The sequence below is a fragment of the Lycium barbarum genome, chromosome 11 (genome assembly GCF_019175385.1).
Source record: "Lycium barbarum isolate Lr01 chromosome 11, ASM1917538v2, whole genome shotgun sequence".
Classification (NCBI taxonomy): domain Eukaryota; kingdom Viridiplantae; phylum Streptophyta; class Magnoliopsida; order Solanales; family Solanaceae; genus Lycium; species Lycium barbarum.
The window spans coordinates 101,327,465-101,349,950 of NC_083347.1; the positions used below are offsets into that span (position 1 = coordinate 101,327,465).

The 22,486-nt window shown below is 40.8% G+C and overlaps 1 long non-coding RNA gene across 2 annotated transcripts; it reads left to right on the forward strand.

Annotated features, from left to right (window-relative positions):
• The first annotated feature begins 438 nt into the window (after positions 1-438).
• Positions 439-14,841, forward strand: LOC132619067 (uncharacterized). 2 transcript variants are annotated; one of them, XR_009574496.1, is made up of 4 exons: positions 439-632; positions 1,080-1,140; positions 13,624-13,701; positions 14,567-14,841. It is a non-coding gene; the product is annotated as an uncharacterized LOC132619067 (long non-coding RNA). The 2 variants fall into 2 exon arrangements; XR_009574497.1 differs by lacking the exon at positions 13,624-13,701.
• The last annotated feature ends 7,645 nt before the right edge of the window (positions 14,842-22,486 follow it).

The following is a 22,486-nucleotide window of genomic DNA, read 5'->3' on the forward strand; positions in this document are numbered from 1 at the left end:
TTAAAAGCCCCTTTATTTTTTGCCATCATGGTATTTTAAATTTTACCCCAAATACAGTGTCAGTACAGCATATATACGCGTGTATACATCAAAATATAAACAATATGTATATATTTTTCCATCATGGTATTTTAAATTTTTCCCCAAATACGGTGTCAGTACAGCATATATACGCGTGTATACATCAAAATATAAACAATATGTATATATTTTGCCATCATGGTATTTTAATTTTTTCCCCAAATACAGTGTCAGTACAGCATATATACGCATGTATACATCAAAATATAAACAATATGTATATATATACAAAACTGGGGCGGTTTCTTTCCCTTTAATTTTCGCCGGGTCCGGTCCATTATGGACTGACCCGCCCCACCTACACATGAATATATATACAACACCACAGACCAAACAACCCCTAAAAAGGGTGTTCAACCAAAAGCGACTAGGGTTTTTTCAACCCTAGTGCGGCCACGCTCTTCTCTCACCTCTATTCGCGTCACTTTGCCAAAAATAGCAAAAACATAGAGCCCACAGGATTTTCTCAATACGTGCATAGCCGAATCGGGTCGCATTTATTGCGAACGAGTCTCTCTCCTCCCAAATTCACCAAACACCACCCAAGGAAGGTAAAATACATTTCTCTCTTTCCTTTTCCATTTTTCTTGTTGAATCTGGTACAATTTGCATTACTAATCTTTTTCTCAACCTCTTCAATCCTTAAATCCCATTGATTCTTCAAGGACCAATCGGATTGAGGACGAGTGGCTCAGGATAGACCATTCAAGTTCGAATTTGGTTAAATCTCAACCGTTAGTTGTTTTGTTGAAGTAAAATTTTTAGAAATTGGTTGAATTCCCACATCGGTATACTAGGTTTTTTACCAAATTGGGGGTTTTAATAAATAGAACCCCAAATCGCAAAGTTTAAAACACCTTGCCATATATACAGTCCAGATTTTGAGCATTTTGACTCGAAATTAGGGCTATCAGTCAAAATTTTAAGGCTTTAACTTCCTAAGTTGAGTCTTCTAGTTCAAAGTTTGATTTATCTTTTTTTTTCTTTGTGTGGTTGAGTTGGAGTGAGGAAGCACAAGGCTTTTAAATTCATTCTCAACCAAGGTTGCGCTAAAAAAAGGTAATATTTTATCTTGTTATAGTCTTTTTCTTTTAATTTTCTGTTTAGTTAGTATTCGTGTTAATTATCTTTTTGTGATTGTGTTTGGTTAAGGTTTATTTATGTTTGATTATAGTAGTTTAATTAGTTTTCTGCCTTTATCAATATATGTTTATGCTTAATTATGGTAGCTTAACTAGGTCTTTGCCCTTGTTAATGTTAAGGTTTTCTTATTAGGACTATGTTTGGGTGAGTGATTAGTTTATAAAGGCTTAACACTAGTATTTAATCCCAACTACCCCTTATAATAAAACAAGAATCTGTATTTGTGGGATGCTTCTTAGAACTAGGCAGAGGTTGTGTGTACAAATCTGCATTTAAACTTGATTTTCTTGATAACGAAAATGGTCTAGTTGGTTCATGCACAATGATTTGAAGTTTAAAAAGTAAATTTTGTTTAGCTTAAACTAGGATAGACTCTTACGGGTGTCTAAACTCTTTAGTTTTAACATAATGTGCTTCAGAAAGGCCTATGGCATCCCTGCATTTGGATGTTTAATGTTGGTTATTTAAATCTGTCTTCTTTCCTTGCATTTCATCATAGAGTGTCCCGTTTCGCTCCCCTTCATTTTATATGTGGCCTGCACCATGTAATCATCTAGAATTAATTAGAATTCTTTCCTCAACAATTTGAAGTTGGAATTGCTCACATGGTCTTAATAGCTTCATGAAGTAGGTTCTTTATGATCTTAAGGTTAAGAAGGGTAAAAAGAAGAGAAAAGAATGAGAAACTTGAAATGAACTTGTTTATATTCCATTATATGTAGACTGTTTGCATCACCCTTTAATATTATGACCTGAAGGTTAACATATAGTGGCTATAGTTAAAAAGAATGATCTCTAGCGGTAATGTTTGGTTCCCTGTGAGGTTGAAGCGTTCTGTTTTAAGCTTTTCCTTGTTATGTCACATGTTTAACTAACTTGTATTAATTTTTATTAAGTATTTCGACTAAGACTGGTTCAATAATAGTATTTGTATGGCCATAAGTATTCATAAGCAAACTAAAACCACTTGACATCAAAGAGCCATTTAAAGGTACCTTGGGAGAGGATTACGGAGAGTCAAGTTCATTTGGTTCATATTCCTTTCCACCAAATAAAAGGTACCATGGCATACTCTATAAGCCTATCGGGTGTGTGTTTTCTATGTGAGTACATTTAGCCTTATAATCCCATCATTAGATCAAGGGCAAAGGGGTGAAACTGAACTTATTTTGCTTAAAACAGGCTGCTCAAACCAAAGGTTGAATCTGTAGATTGTGAAGTGGTTAATTTTTGGAAATAGGAAGGGATTTAATCCATTTGAAAGTTTTATGAGTTAATTTGCACCCAACTGGAGGGCTATAACGAGCATCCGGAGCTAACCTACCGGGCACCTCCTAACATATATCTCATAATCATATCTAAGTGGGCCACATGGCTAACTTATAACTATACTACTACCATCCTGTGACAACAACCCAAAATATATAATGCCTCAAAGGGCCACAACAACAATAAAAATAATGGCCCCACACGACCAAGAAATCATAAAAATAAAGTATAACGCACCTGAAGAAATGGTGTCTCTGTCTGAATCTCCTCTGGAAGTGGAAATAAGCGTGGATTCCAGGACCTCATATCTTCTTCAACTTCTCTAGTCATCTCATCGATATTCTTATTCCTCCAAAGGACCTTCACTGAAGCTACATCTTTAGTCCTTAATCTCTGAACCTGCCTATCTAGGATTGCAATAGGGACTTCTTCGTAAGAAAATTGCTCGGTAACCTGAACATCATCAATGGGTACAACGCTGGAAGGATCTCCAATACACTTGCAAAGCATTGATACATGGAAAACCGAATGGACTGACTCTAAATCTGAAGGTAGATCTAACTTATAGGCCACATGACCCACTCTGTGTACAATCCTGTAAGGTCCAATGTATCGGGGACTAACTTTTCGCTTCTTACCAAATTTCATTATGCCTTTCATAGGCGACACCTTCAAAAATACCTAGTCATCAACTTGGAATTCTAAGTGTCGTTGGCGATTATTTGCATAAGACTTCTAACGACTCTGGGCTGTCAATAATCGGTCCTGATTATGCTTGACCTTCTCCACCGCTTGCTGGATCAATTCTGGCCCTACTAACTTAGTCTCTCTCATTTTGAACCATCCAATTAGTGATCTACATTTTCGCCCATATAAAGCCTCATACGGGGCTATTTGGATACTGGAATGATAACTATTGTTAGACGTGAACTCAATGAGCGACAAATGATCATCCTAACTACCTCCATAGTCTAACACACATGCCCCTAGCATATCTTCGAGAGTCTGAATAGTACGCTCGGCCTTTCCATCAGTCTGGGGATGAAAGGCTGTGCTAAGACTCACTTGAGTCCCCAAACTCTTTTGGAAGGACTTTCAGAAGTTAGCTGTAAACTGCGCACCCCTGTCGGAGATAATGGATACCAGAACACCATAGAGTCGTACTATCTCCTTGATATAAAGCTTTGCATAATTTTCAGCTGAGTACGTAGTCCAGACAGACCGAAAATGAGCTAATTTTGTAAGTCTATCCATAATTACCCATATCGAATCGTACTTACACTGAGAGCGAGGTAATCCTGTAATGAAATCCATATTAATTACTTCCCATTTCCAAGTCAGAATCTCAATAGCTTGCATAATCCACTGGGCTTTTGGTGCTCGATCTTTACCGGTTGGCAATTAGGACATTGGGCTACAAACTCTGCTATGTCTTTCTTCATTCTGTCCCACCAATAAACTTCCTTAATATCATGGTACATCTTTGTCGTTCCTGGATGAATAGAATAACGGGAACAATGAGCCTCCCCCAAGATCTGGTAACATAATCTTGCAACATCAGGAACACATAGTCTGCCTCGGTATATGAGAATAGCTGCAGAAATCTCAAATTGTCACTTCTTTTCCTGAGGGGATGTATCTCTATAATGAACTAACATGGGATCCTTATACTGGCGCTCTTTCACCTTAAGTGCTAAAGACGAGACAGCTAAATCCTGAATAGTAACTCCCATATCTCCTGAGTCCAATAATCGGACTCCTAGGTTAGCTAACTGTTGAAGATCATGAGCTAACTCCCTTTTCTCTGGCTGGACATCACATAAGCCACCTATGGATATCTATGGCTAAGGGCATCAACTACTACATTTGCCTTTCCAGGATGATACAAAATGCTAACATCATAATCTTTCAATAACTCTAACCATCGCCTTTGCCGTAAATTCAATTCCTTCTATTTGAAAATATACTGGAGACTTTTGTGGTCTGTATAGGTATTAATATGAACGCCATACACATAGTGCCTCCAAATCTTCAATGCATGAATCGCTGCAGCCAACTCTAGATCATGGGTCGGGTAATTCTGCTCGTGTTTCCGCGACTGTGTTGAAGTATAAGCTATAACCTTGCCATGTTGCATCAACACACTACCTAGTCCAACACCTGAAGCATTACAATAAATGACGTATCCCTCCGATCCTTCCGGAAGTGTCAAAATCGGGACTGAAGTCAATCTATTCTTCAACTACTGAAAACTGTGCTCGTAAGCATCTATTCATTGAAACTTAGCTATTTTCTGAGTCAGCTTCGTCAGTGCCGTAGAGATAGAAGAAGAACCTTCTACAAATCTTCTGTAATAACATGTCAAGCCTAGAAAACTACGAACTTCAGTAGGTGTTGTATGTCTCGGCCAAGTCTTTACAACTTTAATTTTCTGGGTATCTACCCGAATACCACCAGCTGAAATAATGTGCCCCAGAAAAGTCACAGAATTAAACCAGAACTCACATTTAGAGAACTTTGCATATAACTCCTGGGCCTGAAGAACTCTAAGGACAGTACGTAAATATTCTGCATGCTTTACCTCAGATCGAGAATATACCAGGGTATCATCTTTAAACACTATCACAAATAAATCTAGGAAAGGCCTGAATACACTGTTCATGAAATCTATAAATACTTCCGGTGCATTAGTCAACCCGAACGATATTACCCGAAACTCAAAATGACCATATCTAATTGTGAAGGCCGTCTTTTGAATGTCCTTCTCCTTAAATGTCTCTTGGTGGTACCCTGATCTCAAATCTATATTTGAGAACCATTTGGCACCCTGCAGCTGATCAAATAAATCATCAATTCTTAGAAGTGGATACTTGTTCGTTATCGTCACCTTATTCAGCTATCTATAATCGATACATATTCACAAGGAGCCATCTTTCGTCCTCACAAATAACACTGGTGCTCCCCACGACGATGTATTAGGCCTGATAAAACATTTCTCAAGAAAATCCTTCAACTGCTCCTTCAATTCCCTCAATTTTGCCGGTGCCATTCTATAAGAAGGAATAAATATTGGCTTAGTATCTGGTAACACAGCAATGGAAAAATCAATCTCCTATTCTGGTGGAAAACCTGGAAGCTCGTCCGGGAATACATCTGGAAACTCATTAACTACTTGGACAAATTGAAGAGTCGGCGACTTTGCTTCTGTATCTTGAACCCGAACTAAATGGTAGATACAGCCTTTGGCAATCATCTTTCTTGCTTTGCGATAGGAAATAAACCTACCTTTCGGAGATGCTATTTTACCCTTCTACTCTAGAACTGGTTCTCCTGAAAATTGAAATCGAACCATCTTTGTCCTATAATAAACGTTAGCATAACAAGAAGCCAACCAATCCATACCCATAATAACATCAAAATCTACCATATATAACTCAATCAAATCTGCCATATTACGATGATCACAGACTATAACTACACCATTTCTATATACCCGTCTAGCTATCACTGGGTCACCAACGAGTGTAGACACCTCAAAAGGTTTAATCAACTCAGGTTTCACCCCAATCTAACCGACAATATAAGAAGTAACATATGACAATGTAGAACCTGGATCAATCAATGCATATACATCGTGAGAAGACACTGATAATATACCTGTAACCAGATCAGGTAAAGACTCGAGATCCTGTTGTTCAGCTAGTGCATAGATGTGGTTCTGAGGACTGCTTGAACTGGAGGCTCCTCCTCTACCTCTACTACAGCCTGCTGGTGTCTGTGAACTTTTCCCCATGGGGCATACAAATGATGACGAACCTGCTGCTGATCCTGTAAGCTGAACTATTCCTTTACTACCTCTCGATGGACAGTCACGCATAATATAGCCTCGCTGACCACAGGCATAACAAGCATCCAAACCCAAGAGACACTGTCTAGCATGCAACTTACCACACTGAGTACATCATGGTAAATGTGGTCTCATCTGGCTTGAATCACCCCTATACTGAGAACTCAAAGCTCTGAAACTCTGACCCGGTCCGAAGTGAATAGGTCGATCAAATATCTAGCCCGCAAACTGTGGAGGTGCATTAGTCGCTGAATGGCCTGAGTGCCTAGAATACTGCTGCCTCCGACCCCCTCTAAACTCACTAACAAGACCTGACGATCTAGCCCTCTTACTATAACCTTCATCAGGCTCATACTTACTCCTCCATTCTTACTGCTGCTCTTTCAAATTCTTGGCATGGGCCTGAATGCTAGAAATATCCATACCTTTCTGAAGTGAGGCCATCAATCAAATGTAGTCTGAAACCACTCACAAACTGGAGGACATGATCTCCCATATCAGCTACCATAGCTGGAGCATACCTAGCTAATGAGTTAAAATGAAGGCTATACTCTCAAGCACTCATGTTTCCCTGTCTAGGTTTTAGAAACTTATCACCCGTCTAATTTCTGGTGGCAAATAATGTCGAAGAAAAGCATCTTCAAATTCCTGCCACACAAGTGGAGGTGCATTAACCCCTCTAGAAGACACCCAGGTATTATACCAATGACAGCCACATCCCGTAATCTGTAAGAGGCCAACTCTACTGACTCAATATCTGAAGCATGCATCACCTACAATGTCCTCAACATCCCATCTATAATGTTCTGCGGGTCCTCATCTAGCTTTTACCCAAAGAATTCTAGAGGGTCTAAGTTAACAAAAATCACGAACTCTAGCACTAACAGCCCTATCACCATGACCCGCACCCTGTCGCTAAGCCTGAGCGGCTACTAACTGGGTCAGCAACTTAATAACCTCTCTTATCTCTTGGTTGAGGGATCCGGTGGAGGAACTGGGGGTGCTGGAGCTGGAGCTGGGGCTCCTCTAGAGTGGGCGGAGTTTGGGAGGATTGAGATGGAACCTCGTTCTGGGACTCGCCCTTCTCTACATCTGTAAGCGGTACCCATCCAGTTTTCCGACCTGCCACTGACTTTCCCTTCTGGGCCATTGTAGCTTTTCTCTTCACAGGCATCACCGAAATTATAACACACTGTCAAGTAAAAGGGAATCCTTATAACATGGCTCTATAGCACGATCTAAGATGAGAAAGAAAGTTCAATGATTCCTAAATGCCCCGCAGCCTCCTGTTTGTAATTGTGACGCGCTTCACACTCATAAACAAGACTTTACTAGATACGGCTCATAGACAAACCCTAGGATGAACTGCTCTAATACCACTTTTATCACGACCTAATCGAAGGGCTATGACGAGCACTCAGAGCTAACCTATCGAACACCTCCCAACATACATCTTGTAATCATATCTAAGTGGGCCACATGGATAAAACTATCATAATCTGTAAGAAACTTGAGTCCAAGAGATATATGCACATCTATATAATCACCATCAACTATGCCCATTATACAAGCCGACAAGGCTACCAAAAATGAAATACAAAATATGAACCGATGAGGTTATAGAACATCTAACTATATACATCTCTCTACGAGCCTCTACATGGAGCGCATAACATTATAAAGATGGGACAGAACCCCGCCATGCCCATATATGCACACAACAGAATAATACCAGCTGAACTGCAGCTCCAGAATAATTGGAGCGCTCCTGTACAATCGCTAATGAAGCGGCCTCGTGGTCTGATCCGTAGTCCTGTCTACCCGCGGGCATGAACGCAGCGTCCACAAAAAAAGGACGCCAGTACGAATAATGTACCGAGTATGTAAGGCATGAGTAGAGAAATAATGGAAGTATGAGGATAACATGAGATAAAGAGATCAATTTGTACCTCTGAATGCCTCTTAAGGCGGATGTCTTGCATGCATAGCTTTTTTTTAAAAAAAAATCGTACCTCTATATATAATATCGTACCCGACCATATAGGCTCAGTGTTAACATCATATCATCATCATCCCGCGTCCGGGTGTCCCACGTCCAGGGTAATATCATAACGTACCCACTGCAGTGGTGTGCATATCTACGTGCCGTACTCAGCCGATTATAGCGCGGCTCGGTGCGAGAAAATAGATGCTTATATATAAATCATGCATCAGTCGGTAAACCTTCGATTGACATTATGGAATCATCATCATAGCTATATCTCACCTTGAAGGAATAATTACCATAATATGAGATCAACAACAATGAACAAGATCAATAATCATGAAATAAATTTCAATAATATCATAAGAACATCAAGAACTATAAGCTTTAGTATTTCTAGAAATGGAGTCATCATGGAGGACATTTGTATATATGTTTGTATCGAAGTGATCATGCCATAAGAAAGAAAAGGACAACCTTAACATACCTTTTCGTCTCCTTAACTACTTAACGTTTTTCGTCCCCAGCTCGCAAATCTACATTCAAGAGGATTCATACCGGAGTTAAGCCATGAAAACACCCATAAGTTCAAACTTGAGTAATTAGTGAGCTAGCGGAATTTGAGCAGCACTTCCCCTATTTTATCTGCTTTCACCAAATTCCAAACAAATCCCAAAAAATAATAAAAACATCAAAAATACCATAGTCAGAAGATTTCATTCAAACTAAACTTAAATGAATCCAAAATTCCCTTTCAAATTCAACTCATAGCCATCAACTTCAAATTAATACCTTGTGACTTCTCCACTATGATTCTTTTCCTTTCCAAGACTTGTTAAACCATTAAGTCTACTCTACTTCTTCCAAGATCAAATTCACTACAATCTGAAGTAGAGGCAAGAACAATCATCTTCCATGAGTTGGCTTGCGGTTTTGGAGTTCGATATTCCCTTTTGATGGTGTGGAAGGTTTTGGAATGTTATGGAACCATCAAGAACACTCTAATAATATGGGGAGAGAAGTGTAGAAAGTGGATATGAAAAATGGGATCTTTTGGAGTTTAACCGCTCTGTGTTGCGGGGGAGATGCGGCCTAGCAAGTTGGAATTGCGGCTGCATACTCCCTCCACAACATGGGTGGTACTGGGTAGTGAGCTCAGCCAAAATGGTAAATTTTCGTCCAGTATGCTTCATAGCAAACTCAGTATGCGGCCGCAAACTACCCACAAACTCCAAGTTTAGCAAAAATGCGTTTTTTCGATTTATTTGAGCATTAATCCTTATGATACTTTCTTGACACTTATGTAAACCTTCATTAACCATATAAGGAGTCCTATAACTCCCTGTCAAGCTAATGCTAAATAATGTATAGCACAAATGATGCGAAATCTTCCTAAAAACATGACACCAATGCTAACCTTTCATCGAACTTGCTTCTACCGATTCATTTAACTCCGAAACCTTAAGGTACATACTTAAAATTGTTAGATATATTCCTTGACTTCATAAGGGCTTCATGTCCACTTTGGACTTACATTATTTTACTTAATATGCGAACGACGCGAAATTTTTCGAAGGTGTAACAATCATGATAAGTTAAAATGTATTAATTCTAACCTATTTCCTTTTTTCTTTTCGTCCTCCTCACTGTATCGGCCACTTGGGCCGGTTCGAAGCCAAACCCAATAGGTCGATTCTTTCATAATAAATTGAGTCCGATGAAGAGAAAAAGAAGTGAATATCATATGCACGCTGAAGGCCCAACCATAGGTAAAAATGGTTAACCAGGGGCTTGGTATTCCGCCTAGACTAACTTATCTCTTATTTATCTATTTACATTTGATGTTGTATTATATTTGTAAACATTCCCATTATATAGGAATTTTATGTTTAGAACTAGCCACCTTAGGACAACGGTACACATGCCGTTTAGTCGACTTTTGGTCCCCGAATGGATTATCAAATCCCAAACTAAGCGTAACGGTTTTCAAAATTCAAAGGGTGACAAAACCTTTTTTTAGTACAAGATAATGAAAACATAAAGAATTTTCAACAAACCATGAGTACTAGTACATTCTCTTCAACAAAATGGATTGATTGTGAAGTAAAGCAAGGCATTTTCAAACTGGGATATATTCTAGGCTAAAATGAAATAAAAATCAAAAGGTTTTATTTGGGATGAAGCCCGACAATGAACTAAAGGTTTTGGGCCTAAAAGCCCACTTAATTTTGAACGAAATAACAAATGACACTGGGCTAAAAGCAAAGCCCATCTGCTTCTGAAAACATGAAAAAAGGGAACTTGATTTTTTGGCTCAAGACCTGCTTAAAAAGAAAAACAATTATTTTCATACACAGATTCTTGACAATAAAAATCGAGTCATTTTATAAAATCAAATGTATTCAAAATGAGTGAAACACGTTTGTAAATACTAAGTTTAAGATAAGACGTTCTAACATATCGTACGGATTGACCCGAAACGAAGTGTGAGAGTAAAATATGAATATATATACCTATATACATACATATACATTTTCAATAGACAATATTTTTATACTTTTTACAAGATAAAATACACTATCCTTATACATAAGAGGAGCCTATTCTTATCATGATATTATAAATCCGAACCTAAAGTACCTATATATAAAGAGAATACATTCAATTCTTTTCAAAACCAAGTGATATGCAAGCAAATGACAATATTTTTATAAATGTGGAAAGAAAACACTAAATAAGTAGTTCATGCAACTAATCACACACTGGAATTCGAAGGTCATCCGTATAGTACGGATCCTTAATACTGGGATGCTAACACCTTCCCCAGGAGATCACTAGAATTCTTACATAGAATTTTGAATTATGAAATTTTTTTCACGGTATTTGAATAAACCCTTCAACCCGGTTTTCCTAATTTTCTAAAAATTAGTTGGCGACTCTTTTTCAAGACAAGTCCAAAAGAGCACCAACAAACGCGTAGTAGCTTTCCGAGCACTAACCCCGCCCGTAAAATGCGAACCAGTTGGCGACCCCGCTGGGGACTTAAAAGTTCTAACCATAAGGATTCCAGTGTAATGTGAATTTATTTGCTTTAACTACTTATATGTTTACTTTCCCGCAATTATAATTGTCATTGCATGCATATCATAACTCCGCCACTCCTGGCATTTATTTTACACTTTGTTTCAAAGGTGATTTCGTGGAGCACACAGTCGATCCTTCACTAAAAAATCAAATTTATTTTGGAACCTTTATGAGGCGAGGTTGGTTCGCGGTCTTCCAACAACCCTAACCGTTCATCCCCAGTAGTCCGCTCGGGTGCTAGGTCATTTGCAAAAGCCCGCTCTAGTGATAACTAGGATAAAGCGAAGCCAAATCCCTATCGAACTAGAGCATTCATACCTAGATGAGACCTAAGGTTCATTAAGAAGACTACCTCGTGTTCGGACGGTTTATGACCCGAAGACGCCGCATCTCATTTATGTGCTTTGTGGAAACATGCTTGTGCCTATGTGTTGAACTATTGGCCCTACGAGAAGGGGAAGGGGATCCTAACAGTGTTTATTTTGTAGATGGAAAGAAGGATTCTGTTGACATTATTGTCACGGCTCCGGATTTGCTTAGAGCTTGATGGGAATAGTTAGGTGAGGCACACTGAAAGACTATTAGTTGCGACTTGGGTCATTTACCCTCAATCAAGACTATGATGGTAGTCCAGAGCTCATAGAAGTGTTGGCCGGGTATTGGGACGACAAAGAAATGTTATTCCACTTCAGCGACATTGAGATGACACCAACTCTAGAAGGGATTAGGGATGCCATAGATAGTAAGGGAACTTGTCTAAGAAGAAGACATAAACCAGACCATAACTGGTTATTTCCCCAAATGCCATTTATTTGCCAGATCATGAAATACCTTGCCTTAACCGAGGCACCTTGAGCAAATGAGCCCACAGTAGCCTTCAAATATCTGTATCGGCAATTTAGAGAGAATACTGGGTATACTTTGTATCAGGTAGAGTTCAAGAATAGAGAAGAGTGGGAAGCTGCTGGGCCTTCAGCATTTGCCATCACCTTATTGGGTACTATAGTGTTCCCAAAAGATGAGTCGCTAGCTACAGACACCCGGGTAATCTACCTATCTCAGTCTATTTTCTACGGCGCGACCAAAGATCAAGGAACTAGGTATTTTGATCTAGCCCGTATTATCTTGGCAGACATTTTTCGGGCCTTAGTGTAACGACCTTCCTGGTCGTTATGGAAAGTCTAGGATCACCCTCCTAATAGAACCTTTCCAAGGGTAAAACAAGCCAATGGAAACTCAAATATGGAAGTCTAAGTACCGAAAACTTGGCTTGTTTTTTTATCATTGTTTGGTTGTATTGAGTCCATTAGAAGGGGTGACAAAGGAAATTAGACACCCGTTGGGGATTCCGAGGCTACGAAGGAGTTCATATGGTGTTTTTACATTGATGTGCATATTTTGTTTGTGTTTGTGAAGCCTCAGATGAATTTGGGAGAATAGAGTACAAGACTGCTGGAATTAGCGAGCTCACTGGTTCAGTGGCACCGCTACGGTGAGGCCGTTGTAGCGGCGTACTCGTCGTTGCCACGGGTTTATGGGAAATGGGGTGTCCACTACAGCGGGTCTTCGTCTACTACAGTGGGTCTCCGGCCGCTATAGCAAGACCGCCGTAGCGGATAGGACATCCGCTGCAGCGGTCGACAAGGGCGAAATCCCGATTTTTAAACACTTAGTCCGAATTCTTTATTCATAAAACTACAAAACAGTTTCTAAGGAGCAGCTAGGGTGAATTTCTAAGGCTAGGGCAAGAGTATTCTTGACAGGTAAGTCTCAACCCTTCCTTCCTTCATTAAGCAATCAGTTCTAAGATTATTACCATTCTAATGGGTCTATAGTAGTGAATTAACGACTAGTAACCCCAGAACTTAATAGACCTTTAATAGTTGGTGGGTTATGAATATTATTGACTGTTTATCATCTAAAAGCATGAATTATTACTTCTTACTTGATAATTCAATATCTGGATACTTATTAATGGTGAATTAGTTTCGTAAAGGTGACAACTTTAGCATGGAAGTTAATGAAAAAGGGTTTAATTGAATATAAAGACCATGAATTAACATATTGTGACAGGTGGTAATCAATACTAGGGCAAATTATTACCTAGAGTTATATTCTCCAATGAAAGAGGGTCGAATTGGTGGGATTTCTTCCCTAAAGTTGACATTGTTAATGATTAGATGAACAATTTCTTACCTAGCCTTATGTATTCTAGATTTTGAGCGTTCCGAGGCATTAATGAAGGGAAAGGCTATGGCGGAGTGATTCGCACTGTTCTAGCTCTACAGTTGAGGTAGGTTACGACTTACTTGAGTTAGACTTTGATTAGTTGATTGTATGTGTTATGAGATTGATAGGAGAAAGCATGTCTAGTCTTCGGGCATAATGTGTGATTGGAAGTACTATATGCTATTGATTGAGTGATAATGTGGGCTTAATGCCATTATTCAATGTGTTGTGATCTATTATTTGATGACAATTGTGGTGAGAAGTTAATATGATCTTCTTGATGAAAAAGAGATACTACTTGATAATCAATCATTGAAAGTCATGTCACAATATATATATATATATATATATATATATATATATATATATGTATGTATGTATGTATGTGTGTGTGTGTGTGTGTGTGTGTGTATACAGACACACACACACACACACACACATATATATATATATATATATATATATATATATATATACAGACACATACACACACATATAAAAAGGGACATTTGACAGGGGGTGAGGATGTGACCTAGATTATGGGTACATTTGATAGGGGATGAGAATGTGACCGAGATTATGGGCTCGTGATTTGAGGTCAGTTTCTGAATGAGTGGTACATGGACATCATGGGTCCCCTGCAGGTTATAGCTATTGGGAAAATACACCAATTAGCATGTATGTACACGAGTGATCAGTGACTAAAAAAGTGAGAATATTGCCGTGAGATTTATTCCTTTGCTTGCTTCCATTGACTTGATTGCTAATATCATTGGTTGACTTGGTGTTGACTATCTAATTATTTGTTGTTGACTGGTCTATCTATTTTATTGATTTTATGATTCATGCATGATACTAATCTTAGTCGGCCTATGATATCTACCGGTACATAGTGTTTGTACTAATACTACCTTGTTGCATTCTTTTAGAGTGTAGATTGTGATCCAGAGACTGCCACTCAACTTCATATTTGGCTTGAGGCCATTTGCTGACAGATTGAGGGTGAGCTTCTATCCGTGCCAGGCCACCCAAAGATCTTCCTTTATTTTAATGTCTATTTCCATTCTAGACATTGATTTTTGTTTATTTCGGACTGTATGGATTCCGTAGACATGTTTTGGATTAGAGTTCTTGTACAGTGACTTTCAGATTTTGGGGTTGTAATAGTTAGGACTTTCGCATTTACATTATTGTTTTATTGCATGACCACTTTGACTTAATCTTGCGTTAATATATTGTGAACTGAATGAATCGACTAAGTATAAATGGACTTTGAATGAGTAGATGGTCAAGCGTATTAGTTCGCCCACTAGAAGTTAGTGTGGGTGCCAGTCATGGCGGGTTGAGTCGTGACAGAGTTTGTATCAGAGCTTTAGGTTCATTGATCTCTTCCTATAAGGACATTTCTAGTAGAGTCTTGCGGATCGGTACGGAGACGTCTGTACTTATCTTCGGGAGGCTACCGGACACTAGGAAAATTCTCTTCCTTTCATTCTTTCGTGCTACTTGATTCAATTGGTATCTGGAAGACTCAAATTGGTATCTCACTATCTTTCATTCTCTCGCAGATGGTGAGAATATGCGCGGCAACAGGCAGAGGTAGTTGTGGAGGTAGAGGAGTAGCACCGGTTAGGGGCGGGGTTCCAGCAGCTGATCCCGTGCCTCCAGTGGCCCCTAACGAGGCCACGGAAAATGCAGTCGTACCAGCTTAGCCAGCGGCAGTGCTAGCTCTGCCAGGGGCTGCAGCTGCTCCAGGCTTACCTGATGTGATGGCTTAGGTACTGAACTAGCTACACGGGTTGGCACAGACCGGAGCGATACCGGTCATTACAGCAGGACGGGGTGCAGAGATAGCAGCCCTAGTTTTGGACAGAGTTAAGGCTTCGGGAGTTCAGCATGCCGCAGTCGTGGCTCCTCGATTAGATGAAGTTTCAGGTTTTGAGACATTTTTGAGGTCGGTTGCAGGACCGGTGATGATCGGTAAGGGGCATGATTATTTGGAGGTTCACTAAAACAAAGCCTCCAATTTTCTATGGTACTGATTTAGATTATGCATACGAGTTCATTATAGATTGTCATGAGAGGCTACATAAGATGGGGCGGTGGACAAGTATGGTGAGTTTTTGACTTTTTAGCTCTTGGGTGATGCCAAGTTATGGTGGAGAGCATATGTGAAGTGCAGGCCAGCTGGGTCACCTCCGTTGACTTGGGTTCAGTTCTATTCGGTGTTTTTAAAGAAGTATGTTCCGCATACTTTGAGGGACAAGAAGAATGATGAGTTTGGTAATATTGATCAAGGGAACTCTTCTGTTGCTATTTATGCTCTTCAGTTGCTGCCTGCTGAGAAGGAGAGGGTCAGACATTTTGTGAAAGGATTGAACACTGGATTTCAGTTATCAGCTCTTCAGCTTGTAGCCACTGGGCCTTCATTCTAGGAAGTAATGGAACATGTCCATATTGTTGAGGGGATTAGACAGGAGGGTTACACAAAGCAGGCAGAGAAGAAGGCCCGAAAGGGTGGAAATTTCAGCAGCTCCTTCTCTAAGGGGAAGAGTTCTCAGGTGTATTCAGGGCATCCGGTTCAGTTCGCTATGCAGGTGTCTGTTAGGGGCCCATCAGGGGCCAATCATTATTCTTCGGGTCATCATAGGGGCGCGTAGCCCAGCTACCGAGAGCATGAGGGTTATACCGCTTCTGTTCAGCGACCTATGCTGGACCGTTCTTGTTACGAGTATGGTGAGCAAGGGACTTTTAAGAGGTTTTTCCCTAGACTTAGACAGGGTGGTCCGGGGACTCTGTATCAGGCTTCCTAAGCTCTATTCGCACTAGATAGGGGAGGCAAGGACAATGTACAGGCATGGCGGGGCAGCCACACCGCAGGTAGGGGTGACGCTCAGCCTAACTGAGGCAGATCTCAGGCAGGACGAGGTATATTGAATCCCGATAGGGGCGGGGCTCATACTGGACAAGTTAATCGCAATGGGTCACAGGCTACAATAGGGGGCTCAAACTGGATAGGGTAATCGCAATGGTTCATAGGCTACAAAAGGGCATAGTCACTTTTATGCCTTCCCAGACAGACCCTAGGCTGAGGCCTCCGATGCCGTCTTCACACGTACTATCTTTTCGTGTGACCGGATGGCTTCTTTTTTGTTTTATTCTGGTTCTACTTTTTCATACGTGTCTTCATATTTTGCTGTGGGTTTGGATATGATTTGTGATACACTTGATGCCCCTATCCATGTATCTACTCCGGTCAAGGATTCGGTGGTGGTAGATAGAGTTTACCATTCTTGCACTGTTACATATATGGGGTATAGTACTTGGGCGGATTTAATGATCCTAAACATGGTAGACTTTGATGTCATCTTGGGCATGAGTTGGTTTTCCCTGCATTATGCGATTCTAGATTGTCACTATAAAACAGTTACCTTAGCTATGCCCGGGGTACCTAGACTTGAGTGGAAAAGAAACCTTAGTCCCCTCTCTATGAAAGTTGTATCCTTCATCCGTGCTAAGAAGCTGGTAGAGAGGGGTTATTTATCTTATTTGGCACATATTCGTGATACCAGTGCAGATACTTCACCTATTGATTTAGTTCCAGTGGAACGTAAATTTGCTGATGCGTTTCCCCCGAACTTGTCGGGTATGCCACCTGACTGTGATTGACTTCTGGATTGATTTAGATCCAGGGACTAGTCTGATCTCTATTCCACCCTATAGGATGGCGCAAGAATAGGTAAGGGAATTGAAAGAGCACTTGCAAGATCTTTAAGTAAGGAGTTTATTCACCCGAGTGCCTCTCCCTGGGGTGCTCCCGTGTTGTTGTTAAAAAGAAGGATGGGTCTATGCCCATGTGTATTGATTATCGTCAGCTGAATAAGGTTACTAACCGAAACAAGTATCCCATTCCCCATATTGATGATTTGTTTGATCAGCTTCAGGGAGCTTCTGTGTTCTCTAAAATTGACTTAAGGTCAGGGTATTATCAATTGAAGATTCGTGTAGTAGATGCTCCTAAGACAGCCTTCAAGACCAGGTATAGACACTATGAGTTCTTGGTTATGTCTTTCGGACTTACTAATGCCCCAGCTGCGTTCATGGATTTGATGAATCCTGTTTTTAAGCCCTATTTAGATTCTTTTATGATAGTGTTCATTGATGATATCCTGGTGTATTCTAGAAGCAAGGAGGATCATAAGAAACATTTGAGAATAGCTCTTGGGGTATTGTGGGAAAAGAAATTGTATACTAAGTTCTCCAAGTGTGAATTTTGGTTGTCTTCTGTGTCCTTCCTGGGGCATGTAATTTCGAAGGAGGGTATTATGGTGGATGAACAAAAGATTCATGCAGTCAGGGATTGGGCTAGGCCCACATTAGTGACTAAAATCCGTAGTTTCGTGGGTCTGGCTCGTTACTATCATCGATTTGTGAAGGGGTTTGCATCTATCGCTTCTTATTTGACCCGTTTGACTTAGAAAAAGGTACCGTTTCAGTGGTCCAACGAGTGTGAGGAGAGCTTTCAAAATATCAAGACTTTGTTGACGATAGCTCCTATTCTAGCATTGCCCGTGGAGGGCAAGAATTTGGTTATTTATTGTGATGTTTCACGCTTTGGTTTGGGTGCTATTGTGATGCAGGAAAAGATGGCGATTGCTTACGCTTTTAGACAGTTGAAAGTGCATGAGAAGAACTACCCTACTTATGACTTGGAATTGGAAGCAGTGGTGTTTGCACTGAAAATCTGGAGGCACTACTTGTACGGTGTCCATTGTGAGGTGTACACTGATCATCATAGCTTGCAGCATGTGTTCACTTAGAGGGATCCGAACTCTAGGCAGTGGAGATGGATGGAGCTGTTGAAGGATTATGACATCACCATTCTATATCATCCTGGTAAGGCGAATGTGGTGGCCGATGCGTTGAGTAGGAAGTCAGCCAGTATGGGAAGTCTGGCTCGTTTGATCCTTTCGGAGCGTCCGTTAGCTACAGAAGTTCAGACACTAGCTAACAGTTTTATGAGACTGGATATGTCTAGCATGGGCAGAGTGTTGGCTCGTGTCGAGGCTAGGTCATAGTTTCTGGAGCAGATTAAGGCTAAACAGTTTAAGGATGCTAAGTTGTGTAAAATTTGAGATAAAGTGTTGTGTGGTAAGGCCAAGGAGGCCGTGATCGACGAGGAGGGGGTGTTACAGAGTAAGGGGCGAGTTTGCGTGCCACGTATGGGTAATTTGATCAAGACTATTCTAGCAGAGGCTCACAGTTCGAGGTATTCCATTCATCATGGCTCTACTAAGATGTATCGAGATCTGAGGCAACATTACCGGTGGGATAGGTTGAAGCGTGACATTGTAGAGTTTGCTGCTCAGTGTTTGAACTGCTAACAGGTGAAGTATGAACATCAGACACCTGGGGGTACACTTCAGAGGATGGCCATTCCTGAGTGGAAGTGGGAAAAGATAGCAATGGATTTTGTGGTTGGTCTTCTAAAGACGTTGGGGAAGTTTGATTCTATATGGGTTATTATCGATAGGTTGACTAAGTCTGCTCATTTTATTTTGGTCCGGATAACATATAATACAGATAAGTTAGCGAAGTTGTACATCAGGGAGGTGGTTCGATTGCATGGGTTTCCGGTTTCCATCATATTTGACAAGGGCACTACTTTTACATCGAACTTCTAGAGGACTCTACAGGCCGAGTTGGGCACTAGGTTGGACCTCTGCACAATGTTTCACCCTTAGACTGACGGGCAGTCCGAGCGGTCTATTCAGGTTCTTGAGGATATGCTTCGGGCTTGTGTGATGGATTTTGGTAGTCAATGGGATCAGTTCTTACTATTGCCAGAGTTCGCGTATAACAATTGTTACCACTCGAGCATCGACATGGCTCCATTTGAGGCTTTGTCTGGGAGGAGGTGTAGGTCTCCTATTAGTTGGTTCGATGCGTTTGAGGTGAGACCTTGGGGTACGGACCTTCTGAGAGAGTCATTAGAGAAAGTGAAGGTGATTCAAGGTAAGCTTTTGGCAGCACAGAGTAGGAAAAAAGAGTATCCGGACCAAAAGGTCCGAGATCTTGAGTTTATGGAGAGAGAACAAGTTCTGTTGGAAATTTCACCCATCAAGGGTGTGATGAGGTTTGGGAAGAGGGGCAAGCTTAGCCCGAGATTTATTGGGCCAATTGAGATTCTCAAACATTTGGGGGAGGTAGCTTATGAGTTGGATTTACCTCCGGGCTTATCAGGTGTTCATCCGGTATTTTATGTTTCGATGATGAAGAAGTATCATGGAGATGGTTCGTACATAATCCGTTGGGATTCAGTTTTACTAGGTAAGAACTTGACTTATGAGGAATATCCTATTACTATCTTAATATATAGAAGTTCGCAAGTTGTGGTCGAAGGAAATAGCCTCAGTGGAACAGAATCTGATATGCGTAGCAAGTATCCTCAGATTTTCATCGGGACAGGTACCCTTTTCCCTAGATTCGTCATCCTTGTTCGTTCGGGGATGAACAGTGTCTTAATTGGTATCTGATGTAACGACTTTCCTGGTCATTATGGAAAGTCTAGGATCACCCTCCAAATAAAACCTTTCCAAAGGTAGAACGAGCCAATAAAAACTCAAATCTGTAAGCCTAAGAACTGAAAACATAGCTTGTTTGTGATCATTGTTTGGTTGTATTGAGTCCATTGAGGGGGGGGGGGGGGGGGGGGGAGGGGAGAGGGGAGGGGTGAAGTAGGAAATTAGACCTCCGTTGGGGATTCTGTGGCTACGGGTGAGTCTGTATGGTGTTTTTACATTGATAAGTATATTTTGATTGTGTTTGTGAAGCCTCGGATGAATTTGGGAGAGTAGAGTACAAGACTGGTGGAATTAGCGAGCTCACTGGTTCAGTGGCACCGCTGCGGCAGACAGAGTACTGCTGCAGCGGGGACACTGTAGTGGCATACTCTTCGTCGCCGCGGGCTTATGGGAAATGGGGTGTCCACTGCAGCGGGTCTCCTCCCGCTATAGTGAGACCTCTGCAGCGGATAGGACATCCGCCGCAGCGCTCGACGGGGGCGGAATCCCGATTTTTAAACACTTAGTCTGAATTCTTTATTAATAAAACTCCAAAACGGGTTCCAAGGAGCACCTACGGCGAAATTCTAAGGCTAGGGCAAGAATATTCTTGGGAGATATGTTTCAACCCTTCCTTCATTACAGAATGATCTCTAAGATTATCACCATTCTAATGGGTCTACAATGGTGAATTGAGGCTAGTAACCCTAGAATTTAATAGACCTTTAATAGTTAGTGGGTTATGAATATTATTGATTGGTTATCATCTAAAAGCATGTATTATTACTTCTTACTTGAGAATTCAATATCTGGAGGCTTAGTAATGGTGAATTGAGACTTAGGGTTTCGTAAAGGTGACAACTTTAGCATGGAAACCGATGATAATGGGTTTAATTGAATAAAAACACCATGAATTAACATGTTGTGACTTGTGGTAATCAATACTAGGGAAAATTCATACCTAGAGTTGGATTCTCCTTTGAAAGAGGGTGGAATTGGTAGGGTTTCTTCCCCAAAGTTGACAATGTTAATGATTAGATGAACAATTGCTTACTTAGCCTTATGTATTCAAGATTTTGAGCGTTCCCAGGCATTAAGGAAGGGAAAGGCTATAGTGAAGTGATTCGCATTGTTCCAGCTCTGCAGTTGAGGTGGGTTACGACTTATTTGAGTTAGACTTTGATTAGTTGATTGTATGTGTTATAAGATTGACAGGAGAAAGCATGTCTAGTCTTCGGGAATAATGTGTGGTTGAATTCCTATATGTTATTGATTGAGTGATAATGTGGGCTTAATGCCATTATTCGATGTATTGTGATCTGTAATTTGGTGATAATTGTGGTAAGAAGTTAATATGATCTTCTTGATGAAAAAGAGATACTACTTGATAATCGGTCATTGAAAGTGATGTGACAATATATATGTTTCCCAACTTTATATCCTAGACCATAGTAGTTCGAGGTAAAAATTTCCTATTTGTACCATTGGTTAGAGTCTGAGGAACTCACCCCTATTATCCCTCTCGAGTTCTGAGATAGCTTGGGAGAAAGTTAGTAATACCTAAATGGGGAGCCCCGAACAATTCATCATCGAGAACACGTGAGAGAAAATTTAGAATGCTAGGTTGATCCTTCGAGAATGGAATAGTCGTGTGAAATTGGATTCAGACACCTTAGCCCTAGACAATTTTAAAGCAGGGTGTGACCCACGATACCATGACTGGCTGCAAGGGCATTTGGCCAGCAAGAATGTTCCAGGGCCCATAGTTCGTCATACTGGCACAAACAGATCTACATAGACCGAGGCTAGAAATAGGTCGATTCGAGAGGAGGACTGCCTGAGGGAGTGTTTGGAGGGTACAGATGAGTGTCTGGCTAAAATTATGGAGGAGTCAGATCCGTGATAGTTAGGATGGAGTTGTATCAGACACGTCTCCACATTTAGACCGCTCATCGAAGGGCCAAAAAGGTTAAGGCAGATCAAGCTTCGACATCAGCCGCTGAAGGACAATTCTGCTGATTTACTTCTTTCCTTTTATTATTATAGCCCCATGTCGGCTTCATCATCTTTTGTAATCCCCTCGGGGAAGATATTATGAGGATAACGTCCCTGAGGATGTGAGGGAGTTGGTGCTGAACTATATACTGTTAGAGAGGAGGCCATAAATGCCTAAAATGGGAGTTCTTGTGGAAGAGAATGAGAACCAAGGAGTTGAATTCGACCCGTGGCTATTGGAGTTGGATCCACAAGAAGAGTCAGAGCCTCAGGAGGTCGCCCTCAGACTAC